Here is a 17,337-nt window from a genome sequence, read left to right as displayed (position 1 = left end):
CTCACCTTACCCGTGTCTGACGGTGACTAGATCGTCTTTCCTCTTTCGGACGTCCCTTTGCACCATCACGTTGCGCTTCCTTACACTGTCGTCAATGTTGCCAACAATTCTATGTGCCTTTCACTTCTAAAGTTCGGACCATACAGCCACGTTCTACCGCAAGACATAGCCTTAGGCACGCTGGAATCCTGCCAGGACTATAATCTATCGGCCTTGACTACTGAGACAACGTCGTCTCACAGGGACCCTTCGCTTTCTTCACCAGCTGCCTTACCCGAGTTCCCAAACATGATTTCTTCTGATCTTCCGCCTCAGCACGCCGACCAGTTACATCGCTTGCTCGCCTCGTTCAGCGACATTTCTGACTTAAATGGTTACTTTTTAGGCCAGACCGCCATTGCAAAACAAATAATTGACACTGGCGACGCTCATCCGATTCACCAGGGATCATACTGCGTGCCGTTGGATGAGCGACAAGTGATTGAAACGGAAGTCGAAAAGGTATTTTCTCCGGGAATCATCGCGCCATCCTCCCGCTCGTTGCCGTCCCCTGCAGTCCTAGATTAAAGGAAGGACCATTGGGGGTGAGTTCCACCACTGGAAAAGCTGGCGCTGCACTCGGCGTGATGTAGCATGGGGATCACGTGTGCACTGCGGCTGCGTCGGCTGTTTCGTCAGCGCCAAAGCGAGCTGAAAATGAAAGTTTAAAATCCCACCTGCGCTGCGGTTCTGATTAAATGGGGAGGTTTTCGCGCTTCGTGTGTCTGCTTAACAACGCTTGAAAGCACTGTGATAGGTAGTGGCTGTCTTTCAAGGCATAAAACTGCTCAGTGCCGCAGTGCCGGACGTACGGAACGAAGCCCGGCGTCAGCCTTCACACGAACCTGCAGGACGAGAAGCTCCACGAAGCTTCGATTACGAAACTTAGAACCGGCAAGCAGCCATCTGCTACAACTCGGATGTGCTGCAAGTACTTCCGCGAGGAAGATTTCTGTTACGACCTCGGGGCTGCGATGTTCGCGGTGAGTGGCAAAAAGCGCGCACCGAGACTTTCACTCACGCGCGCTGCCCGGTTATGTCATGAAGCTTTGGTCTATGAACTTGTTGATGCCAAACGCTGCCAAGTTCCCTGGAATGGAAAGGGAACGGTAAGAGGCACATTAAATAAAAGGCATGGTATATGCTCATCTTTGTGTTAGCACCAAACAATGAATGCGTATTGTATTAAGAAAAAGAAGCACCGGGATATTGCTCGCTGGGAAGACCGATAAACATACACTGCGACACAACTTGAGAAATAACTATATTGAAACGTCCAATAATTGAGAAAAAAAAAAGATTGAATCGTCGCGACGGAACATCACAAGTCACCATATTTGTCGAAAGCCCTATAGTTACAACGAAATCATTTTCGAACAGCTCTGATAGTTCACGCAACGACAGTTTCTTGCGTACTGTCAAATGCTCATATACTGCGGTATAAAGCTCACGGCACGAAGCGAAACATCGTGAGCCGACATGGATGTAGACGCGCAGACGGTCGCTACGAGCCCTTGCGATCACTGCATTGAGGCTTAATCCTTTATGCCCAATTTGGTTATACAGACAGCCCGCTATAAGAACTTATAGTTCATTTTTAGCGGTTGCGGGTCTTTCACACAAGAAGCCGGTTCGCGGAGCTCCATTGCGACGACAGCGCGCAGTTAGTGGGCGTTCACTGTACGTATTCGGTAGAGAGATAGCGTCTGTAAACCATTCTGTGTTATCTGTTTGCCTAAGATTATTATTTTGGCAGTAAAAAATTTCCATTGTTTCTAGAGCACTTACAGAAATGTCCTGGAGGGCGTCCGCGTGGTGTTTTTATTGAGCGCCGGAAGCCAAAGTTATTCTACGCAAGCGAGGCGCTACCGACAGATGGCGACTCTGTAAGTCCTCACCCCCAATACCTGGCGTTTCTCTGTGTACTGCGTGAACAAGATAACTAAAAAAAATGTTTACCAGAGCTCTCCCACGTATCGATGACACACTCTACTGCCTTCAAGGTGCGAACTATTTTTCTTGCCTCGATTTGACCTTCCTTACGGCTGCTGGCAGATTGCTGTAGACCACATGAGCCACGAGAAGAGGGCCTTTCTGACATTGCACGGCCTATACCAGTTCAAGGTGATGCGTTTCAGCATGCGTAATGCCCTAGCGACGTTCGAACGCATTTATGATGGACGCACTTCTGCATGGACTCAGGCGGTTCATCTGTCGTTGTTGCTAGAATGACGTCATCGTTTTGGCTCTTACGTTTGCGGCATACCTCCAGCGTCTTTCATTAGTTAATTCTGTATTTCGAAATGCCGACCTCCCGCTTAATTCGTCTAAGTTTCACTTCTGTCACCCCCAAATCGCTATCTTTGGCCATCTTGTTGACTCCTCCGGTGTGCGACCAGACCAAGGCAAAGTTCGGGCTGTGCAAAATTTTCCCGTGCCGACGAGCGCCAATGACCAACGGATCTTTGTGGGCCTGTGTTCGTGCTTCCGTCGCTTCGTGCACAGTTTTGCAGCAGACGCCCGACAAATCTTACTGCACTTCTGAAAGCCGATGCTTCATTTTTCTCGGGCCCCGAACAAGCATCCACCTGCTCGAAACTTATCTCTCTGTTGATATTTCCATCTATTTAGGCGCGCTTCGACCCGTCAGCTCCTAGTGAAGTCCGCAGTGACGCCAGTGAACATGGAATCGCCGCAATTTTGTCTCAGCGTCAGCGAGGGCATGGCCGCGTGATTACATACGGAATTAGTTAGGCTTCTGCAGCCGAGCGGAATTATTCCATAACCGAGCGGGAGTGCCTTGCGCTTGTCTGGGCAGTCGCGAAAGGTCGCCCTTACTTGTACGGTTGGGAATTTAGTCACTTCATTCATTCCTCATACTCATATGACGTCAGTGTTTCATCCTTGAAAGCTACATCCGGACTGCCACCCCTCTCTTTTCGTCGTCGCATTGCTAGCCTCACCCTTTATCACAAATTCTTTTATTCTCCTCTCAATCAAGAACCGTATATCGCCGCCGCATCACGCATATCTCACCGCACCAGTCATCCCCTTCAAGTTGCCCGCCTACTATCACGTACTACTACGTTTTCAGCTTCATTATTTCTTCGAGCAGCCACGGACTGGAACGGCCTACCCCATGACATCGTCGCCATCGCTTCAACACCTGCTTTTCAAGAACGCGTGACAGATCACCTTCAATGTTAAATCACCATCGCTGTTTGTTTGTTTTTCTCACTACAAATGTAATCCCACCCCTTATGTAACACCCCCTGAAATGGGGGCCTTTAAGGAATAAAACTGAACTGAAAACTGTACAGACTACCACGAACTGTGCTGGTTTTCTCCCTTCTGGACCCCTAAAGGACACCTCGGTCGCTGGCCGCTGCGACTTCAGAAATACCCGTGCACCATGGCTATACAAGTCCGATCGTTCATACCAAGATGGCGACTGTCCGTCACGTCATCCCGTCGACCCTTCGGATATTTCTGCCACCGACTGCTGCTGACCCTGTTCTCTCGCTGTCTGTCTACGGCTGTTTCACATGCTGCGACTGGAACGACGAAAATCGGTGCAGTCGTACGCGTCGCAATGCGATTTTTAGAGGGGCCATTTCACATGATTTCGATTTGGACAATGCGATTGGTGCGACGCCCAAGGTTGCTTACTGCCAGATTTCGTGGCACACGCTGCATAATTCTTTTATTGCAATGAATAAGATGGTTACATTATAATGCTGTTGACTTTTATTTGTTAGGAGCAAGAAATATGCGTGTTTTATGATTCTAAAACGTGTTGAAGTGAAGATTTGTTTTGGAGTGCGCAACGGCGGTTTCTGAAGTTCAGTGCGGCATGGCGCACGTAAACAGCTGATCGCAGCTGGTTTATCAGGCATGGTTCAGCGCTGTGTGCGGTCTCATCTGCCTTCTATGACCGTTTAGTTCTGCCTGCGCTTCGACAATCTACAAGATGACCTGTCGACAAGTTCATATAGCTACCCACACCACATATGCAGTATTCGGAATTCGGCTGCCACGAAGTCTCTGTGACAGCCCAAGATCCTGGCGCTACCCGTGATCGGCGTTAGCTACTGTATAAGTTAAGTGTGTATATTGCTCGTGATTGCCCATATGTGGTGCTTGCTCCTAGCCATATTCTTGCGCCAAGCGCAACAACAAGCACCAACCCGAAAGCCCGCGCGTGCTCCTGAACGAAGCCGCAAATGATCTGTGTGATTACTGGACGTGGAATGGAAATTGTGTTGTGAAATTCAACCTTCGCCCTAGCCTGGTTCGTCTATCGCCATGCGTGTGCTTTGAATATATATATATATATATGGGCGTCCTCTGTAAATATTTCTAAAAGCGCAAAAGCAGACGCATCAAATGTTTTGAGCAGTTACCGTCACTTTTGTAGAAACATGTACGTTTCATTCAGAAACCTGCATTCTAGAAAACACGCTTCTCGTCCACTTTGTTGTCCTGTGTCTCGCGCTGGTAGAATACACGGAACTTCTAACAAGAAGACCTTATCAATACGTGCTATCCATAATGCAGGCTCGTAGGCGCACGGCAGGCGCACTTGCCGTAGGGTTTCTCATCTTTCTGTTCAGCCTTGCACGCCGCTCACGGATAGCCTGTTCTGTGGAAATAAATAAATATTAATAATGTATTAATGATGGTATTAGATATTATAGTTTCTTCACTGTAATTTATAGCAATCATCCATATTTCTTAAGCTAGTCATGAGTTTAACCTGTATTAGATCAACATTGTTACAACATGCTTATGGGAGCCATTTCAAACTAGATTGTTCAGCCAGAGAAAGTACAAATGCAAGTCTCAATGTTTATTCCAATTTGGTATTCCTAAACTGATTATATTGGCAGAATTTTATACCTGCTTGCATTTCCTGCAATTCAATGTTCAGAGCTGAAAAAACTGATTCCTTTTCTTGCTGCCGAAAGGCTGCTTCAATGTTGATAGCAAGCTATAATTATTCATTTCGAAAGTGTTAAGCAATGACTACATCTCTAAACTTATTAATGTGTATTTGTTCGACGAACACAATGAAGTTTTCTTTCTCCCTCCCATTGACAGCCATGGAATGAAACTGTTCACTTTCATAATTAAGTATCAGAATGGAAACATTCTGGAGCTTGTCCTTAGCATTTGTCTGCATCCTATAGTTTGCATGTTTGTATCAAGTTCTAGCGTTGCAATCGCAGTGATCTAAGCATATGTTTATATTGCAACAAACGAATTGATTGAACTTGGTTTTCAAATATACAATGTGGCCATGCAGTAACGACCACATTAGTAAGCAAAGGAAAAAAAAAACTGCAGATTCAGTGTACGTGTTGGAATCTATGCGAAGTGAAGTTTTTGTCAAGGGGTCAATGAAATGCTGTTGAAGTAACTGCGATATATACAATTTGTCTTATTTTCAACAATCCAACATGTCATCTTTTGCAAGGTTTGCCTATGTACGGCATAGGCCACAACCTCAATGCCATGTAATCTTTACGCTGTTCACAAAGTATACTGAAATGTAAACGGCACGTAATGTAGATGCACACTGTGAGACATCAACACAGTGACGTTCGTTGAACAAGGAATGGTGCGAGGTGTACGCACGTGAATGAATGACATGTGCTTATGTACTTTTTATTTATATACCTCGCAAGCTCAAAGGTTGGAGTATTATACGAGGGGGAATAAACAAGTAGTTACAAAAGGAAGAAGGGCACAACATTAAACAAAACCAGCAAAAAAAGCACTACCAATACAATGCACCAACTAGCCCAACATGTTTTACTAGCACAACATTATACAATACTTAGCAAACAATAACAGAAAAAAATTACTGCCCATGCACCCTGTAAAGGTGGTAAACCAGCGAAGCTGAAATGTGCGGCTCCGTTGTTTATCACTGGGTAAATTCCGACAGTTTGTTCAAGTCTTTCTATACAATTGGTTATGTCTGTTTTTCTTAATGAGGTTACACACACGTTTGGCTTGGGTTTATCACTTTGTTTATTTGGAATGCCATACATCACACTTTGCAAGATCACCATCACGAAAAGCGCAATGAGCGGTTCATTGTGTTAATCCAGCGAGTCCATCAAAGTCTTTCTCAATTATGTTATGCATTTGCGTTTTCTAATGTTTTAATCATAGTATTTATGACTTGGTTTTGCACTGTAGTTACCAAGTGACACATCGAGGCTGCACATTTCATTTAATTAAATACAGGGACACATTTTTTAACCTATTGGGAAGTCGGAGAGAGCCTGCTGTGAGAGAGAAACGACATCACTATCGGTGTAGCCAATATATGCGCCACACCTTTGCTGCAAGATAATTATGACAACATGATCTTGTCTTAACCTCGCCCCCCTCCGTGTCCCTTCCCTGCAATAATACGTAGATTAATGTATATGCTTTAAATGCTTAAGCATTTCTATGTCTACCCAGACAGACAGACAGACAACGAACTTTATTTGATCCTGAGGAGCTTCAGCGGACGCCCCTATCGGGGACCCGCGAAGGGACCCGTGTCTCCTTCCTTCGTCTGTTGTTTTATTTGGCACCTTCTTTGTAATCATGTATAACCAACTCGCCCACCAGAACGTGCTCAGTGACACTTTCAGAGATGGATGCGTTTTCTGTTGTGATCTCTATGGACACACATCAGTTTTTGCTTCTGCTTTTTGTGTAAATTCGACTTATTGCTTGTCGACCAGCATTTACTCGTCATGTTCCATAAACTTTCATCTGTTAGTACGCCTCATGATCGTCTTGGTCTCTAGCAGAAAGGTGTTCATTGTTTTTTCAGTGAAGCTGTATATGCGCCTAGGCAAAACACTCACGGTCCGATCCCGAAAACCCCAGTGTAGGGGTATGATCCATTGTTTAGGGGGGTGTGAGCCATTGCATTCGTCTTGCACGATGGACGGATAAATTTTTTGTTGTCTACCCAACAAAAAATTTATCCGTCCATCGTGCAAGACGAATGCAATGGCTCACACCCCCCTAAACAATGGATCATACCCCTACACTGGGGTTTTCGGGATCGGACCGTGAGTGTTTTGCCTAGGCGCATATACAGCTTCACTGAAAAAACAATGAACACCTTTCTGCTAGAGACCAAGACGATCATGAGGCGTACTAACAGATGAAAGTTTATGGAACATGACGAGTAAATGCTGGTCGACAAGCAATAAGTCGAATTTACACAAAAAGCAGAAGCAAAAACTGATGTGTGTCCATAGAGATCACAACAGAAAACGCATCCATCTCTGAAAGTGTCACTGAGCACGTTCTGGTGGGCGAGTTGGTTATACATGATTACAAAGAAGGTGCCAAATAAAACAACAGACGAAGGAAGGAGACACGAGACAACCACGTAGGCGCACTAAAAACTAAGCGTTTTATTTCTTGACATAGGAATATATAGCTGCTGTCAAGGATCAAAACAACGAGAAGAAACAGGGCCGTCATGGGCATCGCACAAGGAAGCCACGATAGAGAATAATTTCTAAGTGTCGCTCTTTCGATAAGTGAATTTGATAGTTTCCTCTTAACAAATTCATTGTTAAGAGGAAGCTATAGCTCGCGCGCGGGCCCAACTCCGACGCGGCCTATTCAGATACATGTAAAACGCAAAAAAAGTTTTTCTGAGATAACCCCTGGACCGATTTTCATGAAATTTGTTGCATTTGAGAGAGAAAAGTAAGTGACTGAGAAAAGTAAGCGTAGCGACTGTCGGAAGCGGAATTTCGATTTAGGGCCGGAATGTTACAAGAATTTTCAAAAATTCGGAAGTTTCAAACAAATAGAAGCACGAAGTTTACAAATTCATAGCTCTGCATCAAGAACAGAAATCGCGGTTATGTGAAAGGCGTCCATTAGATCATTGCAAGCGAACAACTTCTATATGTCATTTTACATCTTACATGAACTTGTTAGGTTGAATACAAGGGTTCTGCAGCAGCTGTATTTCCATGTTATTAAATTTTTTTAACGTTCATGTGTAACATATCTTGCCCGCTTTAGATGTACTGTTTGATGCAATACACAGAATTTTGTTATAATTTTTTCTTGCACTGTTACGGAGTTGTAAACTTGATAGCTTCGTAGTGAGAAAATTTCCGGTTTTTGCCAATTTCTCATACAAAAATTGGCGACCTAAATAAAGAGCTTGAAACAAGCAGCCACTAGATCATGAGTTTTTTTCTTTTAAACGCAACAAACCTCGTGAAATTTGGTGCAGTGGTTGCCGAGAAACCGAATTCTCCTTTTACATGTATTTACACAGGAGCACCCGAGCTAAAGCATGGGTCGCACGCCCTACAGCGCTTCGGCGTCGCTGCACGGAACTACAGAGCGCGACACGTCGGGGGGCCATAATTAGCCGCGCTAGGCGTTCGCTTCGTGCGAGCGAGCGTCCTTGGTGCTGACGGCGAGCGGGCAACGTCTGGGCTGAAGCATAGAAAGTAGCGGAATGGGGTGCGTGCAGATAAAATGGAAAATGGAAAATAGAAAAAAAAGAAAGATACATTGAGCAGCAATCAAGTGTCCGCAGACACGCGCAACCCACCCGCATAGAGAGACGAGAGGCAGAGGCCTCCGAGTGTTTGGGTAAGATACGGCCGGTCACGTAACTGTACGCCTGCGACGTTCTTTAGTGTGCACAGCGGGATTCCGTGTAGTGGTACGGAGCAGGTTTCATTTCTTTTGTGTTTCTTTTAGTTCGTTTCAGGTTTCGCCGGCAAAAAGTGTGCTCTGAAAGAGGTGGCATAGAAACGGTGTCTCCTGTTCCAGGCAAGGTGAGCCAGACGGAGTTATCCTCGTTTTCTTACAGCAACTCCGAGATTAGATTTTTTTGAGCTTCCCGCTGCTTTGTTATCTCTCAAATTCTGCATCGAAATAACATTGTTTGGCCCAGTAGCGTTTGATAAACCAGTTCGTATCTTAACCTGCCTGGTTTGCATAGACAAAAAAATAATACGCTACCGGCGCCTTGCCCTTTAGCAGACACCAGCTGCTGCGTAGACGTGGATTTGATTTTACAGTTGGTCAGCGACTGAAGTCGACCGTTTTATCGAACAATGCGGAGCGAAAAATTGCAATCTCTGTGCGAAATCTGAGCAGGAACGTAGCAGCAGTAAACGTTAAATCAGGTTTTAAGCATCTGGAATAGAAACGCAGGTGTATCTGTGGCATTTTGATCTCGTGCATTTCGCCCGGACTTTTTTTTTGTAATTGCATTCTGCTTCTTCGTTGACAACTACCCGCTTAAGGATTGCCGGCCCTTGCGTTACACAGCCTGCGAAGATGGGCGGGAATCAGCGGCTTGGGATAAAAATTGAACGAGCACGGCCGTCCCAAATCGGTCCTATCGCGAGCGCGCAGAATATGGCGCGTTCCTGCACTAAACGCCAATACGAGGAAATAGAGGTCAACCTGAGGGATGGCAGACCTATACCCGTGGTCCCTTGCATCCGCGTTCTTGGTATGACCATAGAAGCCAACGGAGCTAACTCTACGGCTATCTCAAAGATCCTTCGACAGACCGCCAATACATCCAGACTGCTGAAACGAGTGACCAACCGGCGAGGGGATATGGAGGCAGACAGCCTCATCCGCCTTGTTCAATCTTTTCGCGTCCGTCACATTACTTATGTTGCGCCCTTTCTCAACTGGTACAAAGCTGAGAAGACTAAACTGGACATCATCATTAGAGGAGCCTATAAGCAGGCCTTAGAACTACCCAACCACAACAGCACGGAACTTTTACTACAATTAGGTATCCACAACACGCTAGACGAGTTAATCGAGGCCCAACGTCGATTTCAACTAGAGCGGCTTACTCTCACGAAAACGGGCCGCAGCATTCTAAACAAGCTTAATATCACCTGCCACCGTCAACATGGAGACAAACACCCAATACCACGCGACATTCAGCAATGGATACACGCCGACCCTATTCCGAGAAACATGCACCCAGACTACAACAAAGAACGCAGGAAGGCACGAGCTACTTCCCTCATCAAAGCTTACGCCAACACCGCGGGCGTCACCTTCGTCGATGCAGCTGAGTACCAAGATGGACGGCGCTTTGCGGCGGTCACCACAGTAGGCGGCTTGCTCCGACATGCTGCCAGCATCATTACCAAAAATGCCGAGACTGCCGAGGAAGTGGCCATCGCCCTGGCCACTCTTGACCCAGCCTGTCACACCATACTGAGCGATTCTCGCGCAGCAGTCAACAACTACATCAAAGGTCGTATTTCTCATCAATCACTCCGTACCTTACGACAAGCCCCGCTTTCGTCTGAAAATCAAATCACCCTCGTTTGGATCCCAGCACACACCGGCGTTGTCCACCCGCACCTCACCAACCTCAACGAGGTTACACACTCCGTAGCACGAGAACTACTCAACCGTGCCGGAGACGGTGCAGGTGCACCCGCAGGACGCGACCGCCTTACAAGATCCAACGCCCTTGTAAAGTCATTTTACCTCGCAAGAAGAACCTTCCCCACCCCTCACCGCAAGTTAAACAGGGCACAGGCAACCACACTTCGCCTGTTACAGACGAATACATACCCCTCCCTCACACGCTATCACACTGTATACCCCGACATCTACCCGAGCCAGACGTGCAAGGTCTGTAAAACTGAATCGGCAACACTCCCCCACATGCTATGGGAGTGCAAACACCAATACCAAGACCTTAATCCCGTGACCCTCTCGTCGAGATGGCACGCCGCCCTGCGCAGCTCCCACCTCGACGACCAACTCTGGGCGACCCAGCAGGACTACGAAGCGGCGAAGAGGCAAGACCTCGACGTCCCATCGTGGGAGGCCTAGGCCCAGCCGACTAAACTGCTGGTGCTTCTTAATGTTCACTCTCTCTCTCTCTCATGCAAGTGCGCAACATTCCTGTTGAAAAGCCCGCATGCCTCACTAGGATATCAACTAGTTACATGTCATGACGTAGGTCCCCGTGTATTGTGGTCCTACAGGATCACTTAAGATTACGGCGTATGGAGCTTCTGCAGCATACAGAGGCTTTTTTTTTTCTCTGATGTCGTAGACAGCATTTGAATATAGCGTAGCCAGCTGTTTCCGGACGCTCAAACGTAGCCGATATACGCGTTGCCTGGAGACCAAAATGAGTAAAATGCCGTCAAGAGAAGGACTAAATTGCTTGACGAACGAAAATGGGCACCGTGTTGTGTTTTGCATTCGTATTGGCCACAGGGGTGGCAGCTAAATGCAGTACTGATGACGCTTTGCTCTGAGACTCCTTTCAGTTGCACAAACTGATCGCGATACTTCTCCGGTGGCAAAACGACGTGCCAAAAAATATCGTCCTCGTGACTAGCGCAACCATGTACCGGTCACAACGTTTACGGTCACCAAGGCTTCCGCGACCAAAACAGGAAGTGCATGAATAAGGAAGTGCGACGAAGGCTCTGTTATTTATTTCTGTCTGCGAAAAGTGCACGAACCCGTGCGATAGGCTTCTCTTTTCACTTTTCCTTCGTTAATTTTATCGTATACAAGCTCGCAACTTGAAATTTTCTGAGACTTACTTCCGTCGTTCCGACATGTTCAATTATGTTGAAATTGCAGTATGAAGTTTTTATATAGGAGGGATATGTGGTGCTGGTGGATGATTGTTTTTTTTTCTAGAGAAGTGGAGGCCGGGGAGGGGGGCGGAGTCATTCAGAACATTTTAGACCATTGTAGGCACTGTAACGTATTCTGCGGGCTTTCTTTCCGGCTTGGCAAAAAATTATGTAACACCCATTGTGCAACAGAAAGCAGGATCGGGAGGATTTCAGGATGGTCTCCAATTTTTTCATTGAGACCTTTTCTCTGAATATATCTTTTGAGAAATTCATTCATTAATATTAACTAATTATGCGATTAGGCGAAATACAAGTAGTTGTCTGACTTATTTGCTCCAAGCGACAGCAAGCAACGTTATATTGGTTCTGTCCAGCTACGTAGCACTTGCATGTTTTTAAAATTACGGCACAAGTTACGTACACCGGGTATGCACGGGTTCGCACCGATTTGCTCATTATTCCGTGTCCATTTAGGCCGTTTGTCTCAAATAATTGGTCGTACGTGAACGTAACTTTTTTTGCATTTGCTTTGACAGTCAATTCTGTTTGACCTTGAAATTTGCTCATACTTGCTGTGTGCTTTGTACAGGGGGCCCGAATCTCTTCTTCAAGTGGAAAACTTCCTGCTTTTTGTTCGGGCATTCCTCCATACTTACGGAAAATAAATTGAAAATTTCAATTGAAATTGAAATATAAATCGCTACAATGTTAATTAAATGGTGCTTTCATGTGAGCGTAATGGACGATGGGATGAGTCCCCGTGCTGACCCTGGGAAAGCACGCAGAAAGATATGAATCCGCGTTCTACATAGCACAAATCCGCGCAACGTTTATTAGCAAACGAGATTGTGCACGTCAGGCTGTCACGCACATGAGTGACAGTGTCATTGTGGGCGAGGGTGTACACGAGCGATAAATGAAAGAATGCTCATGCACTCGGATTTAACTGTACGTTAAAGAACTATGCAGGGGGGGGGGGGTCTGTCATGCACATGAGTGACAGCGTCAGTGTGTGCTGTACACGAGCGATAAATGAAAGAATGCTCATCTACTCGGATTTAACTGCACGTTAAAGAACTATGCAGGGGGGGGGGATTCACCCGGAGCCCCCCACTACGGCCTGTCTCGCGTTGACGCAGTGTTACTCCGGCATTATTCAGCAACGATATAGTATACGAAACTCCGTGTCAGTAATTTTCTTGCGTCCAGCAGTAGCCTCGGCTGCTGTTACAGGGGGTAAGGAAGTAGGCATGTGCGCAACCCCTCCGCTCATCGAGATTTCTGTTTTGGTGTGCGGTCTTTCCAGCTCTCCTCTCGCCTTCCTCCCCCTTCCCGAACCCCTCAAAATATTTCTGCCCACGCCACCACCCGGCTGTGTCTGAACGCGGCGGAAACTACCGAGTGGACCGCTGAGTCTTGGGGGACGGCGTTATAACGAGCGTGTTTTCCTTTTAGAGCGCCAGCTCTTGACGCCCGTTCCCGATTCGAACGTCGGCGCTCCCGGCATAACCGAGCGAACGAGCAGAGCGCAAGACGAGAGCGAACGCGGAGCGCAGCGGGAGATGAAAAAAAAAAGTGGCGAGAGAGAAGAGCCGCGAGGAGGAAAGCGGAGAGGAGGGTGCAGCGGGACTACGAGGCGGAAAGCGGAGGAGGTGATGGCGAAAGCGTGAGAAGGAAAGCGTAGTGCTGCGCACGGGGGGACTTTGCGGCGATGGCTACGAGGTGGCGCCTGATTACCGCGCGTCGTCTGGGCGTGTCGGCGATGGCTTCTGTGGATCGCACCCGCGCATCACCCACGCGCTGCCTCTCGCGATTTCCACGTTAGCGAGGCGGTCGCGCCACACTTCGCTCCGCTTGCAACGTGCCGCGCGAGACCGGTTGTACGCGCCGGCCAATGTATCGCGAAATGAAAACACGTACAGAGCTGCGCTCAAATTTCGCATCAGGGAGTATCGTAATCGTCTTTGGTTTTTTTTTTCGTGATAGAGAGCTTCTTTAAATGGCCTGTGGTGGATAGCATCGTTTTATTTTTTGAGCTGGATCGCTCGGAGATGCGGACGTTGCTTGCACGAGAAATCGAAATGTAATTCAATGAATAAAATTAATTTGCTAAAATTCGTAATTTACGAAGTGGCAATTTGGCAATTACGGCAATGTGGCAATTATGGCAATTTACGAAACGCAATCGGTCAGTTCTCAAGGCATATGCGCTTGAAATTGATCCTCAGACTGACACCAGTCTCGAGACAATAATTTCCGAAGAGGGAGGAGACCAAATGCATTGGCGGTGCCGTTGATTTTGTGCTTTGGCGCTTAAAACTATTTTGAGGACGCATAAATGAAATGTGTAAAACAGCAGTGCATTCTTACCGCAAGTTTAGCGGCGCATACCACGAAACCCATGCCATCCGCAGGATTCGTTCCGAGTCGATGTGACCAGTGAACTAACCGGCTAAAATTCCTAGATTTATAATATGTGGCGTAAAGCAACTAGCAAGGTCAAAAGCGTGGCAGTTTGGGCGAGTTGGTATGTCATGACTGTTTTATGCTATCTTCGGCTGGTCGCTTCCATCCCCCGAAGCAGAGTCGGGCAGATCCGGCGTTACCCGAGCTCAGAGGTAGAGGACGAGCGCGCAAGCCAAACGTGCGACTCGCTCTCGGAGGAGGCAATGGCAGATGCTAAACCACGTGACTACTACCAACGTCCGATGTTTCGCTTATCGAAAGCTCCCGGCGCTGCCGGTAAAACCGGTGGACGCGCCGGTGGGACGAGCGTTCGTCGCAGTGGCCTAGGTTGCCTAGGTTACGGTGGGCCGTCGCCAACAGCAGCAACGCGGCTCTGCGATGACGTTTCAATTTCGACGACTGCTCCGACGACAGGGCTCGGAGCGCCTCAGAGTGCTCGAAGGTGGAGGAGAGCAATCGAGAAGAACCAGCCGAACGCAGGGCGGGCACCCTCTTTCAACCAGCCGAAGACAACGCCGCTCGCGAGAGCGCTCCAGAGCGCTCAGAAACGACCAGTCGAAGATGGCATTAGGCTTGTAGCGCAGCTCGGAAGAGCAAAAAAATGGCTGTGGCTTAGGTAAGGTTAAGCCCAGGATGCGAAGCATACTAGCCTTTATTTTAGTTGTTGAACCACTGTTTAGCTTCGTGAACTGCTGTTGCTTGGCTATATTTGGTTCGGCTAGACGAAGAAACAACTCATGCGTTACTCTGCTTCGCCTTGGACGCCCCGCATTGGACGCGGTGAGCGTCGAGCAACGCAGCGTTCGGCGCGGCAACGAAATGTGCGCCTGAGCAAGCGACGCACGCCTGAGCCTTAGAAACAGCTCGTTTCTAAGGCAACACCGCATTCACTAGAGGCGCTTTTGTACCGCTTTGAAGCATCGTACTCGTGTCTCAGTGGTAGCGTCTCCGTCTCACACTCCGGAGACCCTGGTTCGATTCCCACCCAGCCCATCTTGCAAGAGTTGAGCCAAAGCCACTTCTCCTCTGTCGTGACGTCACGGTGTCACGTGGTATTCAAGGCGACACCGCCGCGCCTGAGGAGCTGGGTTGAGCTCTCGTAATATGCTTCACATAAAAAGGAAGGAAGTAGGGGTAATCAAAGGGAACGGAAAACAGAGTGAGCGGAGCATCGTAAGTATCGCCTTGCGATAGGCAGCGTTCCTATAGAAGATAACGCGGCTTGGCTTTTCACTTCGGAAACTCTTCCTGCCTAACGCTGGCGCTCAAGTGGCTCACTCCGAGTGGTGGGCGCGTGGAGATAAACGCTGGAATAACGTCGCACAGCGGTAAGCACACGCTCCGCTTCGGACGAGCAGCCCTTCAAAAAAAAAAAGAAAAAAAAGCCTATCTTTGAGGGGCGCGGATCAAATGCGCGGAACGCGTGGAATGCGATCAGCGAGAGCGCGCACATGTGCCGCTCTCTCGTAACTTGAATGAACGTATACTTCGTTTCTGAAAGATTTTTTATTCGTTCGCGATTTCGCTTTTTTTTCTCTCTTTTTTCAGTTATGCTATACGGGGCAAAAGATAACGCAGGCGGGATGATGAACATACGGAGAATGTGTTTCGTTGTATCGTGCAGCAAGCAGCACGGGCTGTTGTAGAGCGGCGCAGAAATCGTGTACCGATGAAACAAACACAAACGCCGAACGCGACAGCTGGATCAGCCGCGACACGAACAGAAAAAAGAAATGTGTTAAGGAATCAAAGTACAGTGTGGACAGTTAAGAAAGACCAAGAAACTACATGTATGCGATTCAAAAATCAGTGAGTGAAGAGAGAGAGAAAATAATGTAGAGAAAGGCAGGGAGGTTAACCAGAGGTAGTTCCGGTTGGCTACCCTGCGCAGGGGGAAGGGTTAAGAGGGATGAAAAGAGAAACAGAGTAGAAGGGGGAGATAGAAAGAAAGGGAGACAAGCACGAACAAAGCGCGTACACTACAGAGCGGTAGGGGGCGCATTCTAGAGCCTGTCGTGAAGCCCCGTGGACCGCAAGAACCTTACTAGCGCGAGTAAGGCCTTCAACGCGGATGTTCTTTCGGAGCATTGGCCTAAAGCTTTTAGTTCTGAAAGTGGACGATTGTCCAACTGGTCCAGCACTCTGCACATCACTTGTCTCTGAGCACTGTATCGCGGGCAGACACAGATAATGTGTGCGAGCGTCTCGTCGATGTTACATGTGTCGCACGTGGGGCTGTTGGCCATTCCTATGAGGAAAGCATAGGCGTTTGTAAAGGCAACGCCTAGCCACAGACGGTAGAGCATAGTCTGTTCACGTCGGGGTAATCCAGGCGGGAGGTGCATCCGTATGTCCGGAGACAACGAACGCAACCGACACATTGTGAAAACATTCGAGTCCCACAGGGGCAAAGTACACTCACGGGACATCAATCGCAGCTGAGCCGCAGCGTCTGTTCGCGAAAGCGGAATGAAGACTCGTTGACCACTTTCATGTGCAGAACGGGCGGCTTCGTCGGCGTGGTCATTCCCGCTGATGTTACAATGTCCTGGAAGCCACTGAAAGATTATGTTGTGTCCCTTGTCATAGCTTTGGTGATATATGTGCCGAATTTCTGAGGCCAGTTGTTCATTGGGTCCGTGGCGCATTGGGCTTCGTATGCACTGAAGGGCTGCCTTGGAGTCACTAAAGACTGTCCATTGTTGCGGTGGCTTCTGCTTAATGAAATCAAGTGCAGCACGGAGCGCCGCGAGTCACACATGAAGTTCTTAATTTGATTTCCTCAGATTGTGCCGGGAATATGACTGCAGCAGCAGAGCTGTTGAGTTTTACCGAACCGTCTGTGTATACATGTTGGCGGAATTTGTACACGTTGTGAATGTGCTCCAAAGTTGCTTGTTTCAAAGCTTGCAATGGCGCTCCAGCTTTCTTTCTGATTCGTGGAATTGTCAGTTCAACTTGCGGCCGGTGCAGGCACCACAATGGATCTGACAATCGTTGAGTGAGTGAGTGAAGTGAGTGAAGTAACCACGCGTCCCAATGGATTCGCGGAATCAAATTTTGAGACGTGAGCCAAAACCTATACTCAGTGAGTGTGCGAGGAAAATACGAGAAGATAAACATTTCAGTGTTCTTCGTTGTTTGGGGGTTTCAGTGATTAATAATATTTCAGTATTCTTTTTCTGCG

The 17,337-nt window shown here is 47.7% G+C and overlaps 1 protein-coding gene across 2 annotated transcripts in view; it reads left to right on the top strand.

Annotated features, from left to right (window-relative positions):
* Positions 1-1,003: 1,003 nt before the first annotated feature.
* LOC135913655 (regucalcin-like) overlaps positions 1,004-17,337 on the top strand; it is a 43,759-nt gene continuing 27,425 nt past the window's right edge. Inside the window, exons 1-2 of one of the 2 annotated variants that reach the window (XM_070520918.1) lie at positions 1,004-1,022; positions 8,794-8,870. The gene's annotated coding sequence lies outside the window, so the exon portion shown is untranslated. Of the gene's footprint in view, positions 1,023-8,588; positions 8,683-8,793; positions 8,871-17,337 lie in introns of those variants that run through there. The other variant, XM_065446199.2, reaches the window with a different exon arrangement.

This window comes from Dermacentor albipictus, chromosome 6 (assembly GCF_038994185.2).
Source record: "Dermacentor albipictus isolate Rhodes 1998 colony chromosome 6, USDA_Dalb.pri_finalv2, whole genome shotgun sequence".
In the NCBI taxonomy this organism is placed as follows: Eukaryota; Metazoa; Arthropoda; class Arachnida; order Ixodida; family Ixodidae; genus Dermacentor; species Dermacentor albipictus.
This window is presented reverse-complemented; position numbering and strand designations above follow the sequence as displayed.